General features: G+C 37.0%; 1 long non-coding RNA gene across 1 annotated transcript; it reads right to left on the bottom strand.

Annotated features, from left to right (window-relative positions):
- Positions 1–499: 499 nt before the first annotated feature.
- On the bottom strand, positions 500–2,568 carry LOC114156122 (uncharacterized). The gene is made up of 4 exons (XR_003597908.1): positions 2,346–2,568; positions 1,764–2,244; positions 1,062–1,531; positions 500–675 (listed from the first exon to the last, which is right to left on the bottom strand). It is a non-coding gene; the product is annotated as an uncharacterized LOC114156122 (long non-coding RNA).

Below are 2,568 nucleotides of genomic sequence, written 5' to 3'. Positions count from 1 at the left end.
TACCGCATGCTATGAGGCTGTTTGTTCTGTAGCTGGGTATGGCTTTTTGAATAGGCGTGTTGCTATGGAATTTGGCATGTCGCACTGTCAAAAAAAAAAAAGAAGAAAAAACATGTACAAGATCGTAAATAAAAGTCCTGCAAAGTTATATTTGAAAATAATCTGCCAGTGGAACTAGTACTTTTTCCATCAATATTGACTTAAAACAATCTACTGCATCTTGTTGAAAAGTTACTTCTAAATGAGTTTTGTCTTATTTCCAGTGTACTAAGATATTTGCACTAGAAACTAGATCAAAAATACTTGGTAAGATTTTGTTTTTGTAGCCTCCACCGATATCGTCACCAGGATTAGTTTTTCTAGAGAATCTATGGGTGCTGTGCAGTGAATTGATTATAGTTAAAGTCTGTTGTTTTATGTCTTTACAATCGTCAAAAGCATGCAATAAAAGTATGTGGACAATGTATGGCTTGCTAATTATACCATATGGAAACACAAAACCGTAACAAATGTTTTATTAAGAAAAGAGACTGAGTCTACAAAACCGGAACTCAAAGAATAGAGACGGAAAAGACGTTAAAGATGCAGCTGTAGTTGTGCTAGTTAGTCATTTTGTCTCGGTCCAGGAGATTTCTTTTTGTCAGATCATTGGTTCCATCTATCCCCGTCTCTGGTCTTCACGTAGTTTTTTTTTATTTTTTCAAAGACAAATAAAAAACTGCACTTAATTCACGAGGGTAGCAGAGTAGCCAAAAATTACACAAGAGTAGAAGTATAAAATCACACACATGAACAAGGAATGTATATACTTTATACTTCTATCATACTAGAATACAATATTTTATTTATTTTTACTCAAGTAGAAGTAAAAGTAACCATTAAAAAAATGACTTAGGTATAAAAATGTATTTCATTAGATACATATTCATGTACTGAATAACAGATAGATGTCAGTCTATCTATACAGACAGAGAGAGTTTTTGGCTTCAGTGACAGTATAAGCAAGTTCAGTTTGGAAATGTAAAAAGATTTTTTGTTTCACTTTTTCTGCACCGTTTCACCTGTTTGCAGCTCGTTTCACTGATTGCTGCATGTTTGCACCTGTTGGTATCTGATCAAGTCATCATCATGGCGTCACCTCTTCACAGTCTGTTACAACCAGTAGATCAGCAGCTCAAATCGTGTGACATAAGTTGATAGAGAAATGAAATACAGGGAAAAGACAACAGGGTTAAATAAAGAGAATACACATGGACAGAATAAATGTATATTCTTGCCACTGAGATCACTGTCATAGCTTTGACAGTGATCTCAATTTCATCCATATTTTAAATTGTTAGGTGGGAAAAAATATGTTTTCTTACTTTTTTTGTCAACTGGGTTCTCTTATCTTCCTCGTTCTGACTGGTGGTGTTGAAGGTGGAGGATTGCAGGCGGATGAGGATACACTTCACATAATCTCTGTCTCTTTATTCTGGTCCATCCTCAGCTGTCCCTCAGATGCATCAGGAAACTTCTCTGACTTTCCAATCTGGGGACGATCAGAGACATTATCGATCTGCAATATCTGAATCTGGGATCAGAAACTAGGGCTGGATTTTCTATAATGTTTCTAAAATTATTTAATATTCAACGTCTGACCCATGAACAGGTGAACTTTAACATGAGATGCTGGAGAATCAACACATAATCAGATACACATTCAGTCTAAATAACAGATGATTGAAGGAGACTTTTTGATCAAGTCATCATCATGTCCTCACCTTTTCCACAATCTGTTACAACCAGTAGAACAGCAGGTGGAGCAGGTCTTCTGCTTTAATTATTGGTCAACTCAAGTCATGTGACATGAGTTGACAGAAATGAAATAAAGAGAAAAGACAACAGAGTTAAAGAGGAAAATATGCAGAGACAGCAGACAGAACCAGCTTCTAACTTTCAGCTCAACTCTACGCAGCTACATCTGAAATGCTTAGTTATGTTATGTAGATAGAAATATTCTTACTTTTTTTGTCAACTGAGTTCTCTTATCTTCCTCCACCTGACTGGTGGTGTAGAAGGTGGAGGATTGCAGGCTGATGAGGATTCACTTCACACAATCTCTGTCTCTTTATTCTGCGTCCATCCTCAGCTGATGCATCAGGAAACTTCTCTGGATTTCCAGCAGGATGTCCCATGTCTCCTCAGTCTTCTGGGTCTTCTCTCTCCTCATTGGTCCAGTGATGTTGACTTGTTTCAGTCATGCTAGTGAACCAACACATGATCAGACACACATTCCTTAATTTCTGTCTAAATAACAGATGATTGAATCAGACTTTCTGATCAAGTCATCATCATGACCTCACCATTAATAGAATCTACTAGAACCAGTAGATCAGCAGGTCCTCTGCTCTATTCCTGATCCTCCTTCCATCAGCACAAAGCTCATCAAAGCTCTGCTGTTATGAAATGACTCAATGAAAAAAATCAAACAAAACAAAAGGGTCAGTGAGGGGAAAGTACAGCAGAAAGTAGGAATAAGATCTGAGTATTGTCCTCAACTTCATGCATATTGAAAACGGTGTGTTG

This window comes from Xiphophorus couchianus, chromosome 13 (genome assembly GCF_001444195.1).
Source record: "Xiphophorus couchianus chromosome 13, X_couchianus-1.0, whole genome shotgun sequence".
In the NCBI taxonomy this organism is placed as follows: Eukaryota; Metazoa; Chordata; class Actinopteri; order Cyprinodontiformes; family Poeciliidae; genus Xiphophorus; species Xiphophorus couchianus.
Note: the sequence above shows the minus strand (reverse complement) of the source record. Positions and strands in the feature narration are given on the sequence as shown.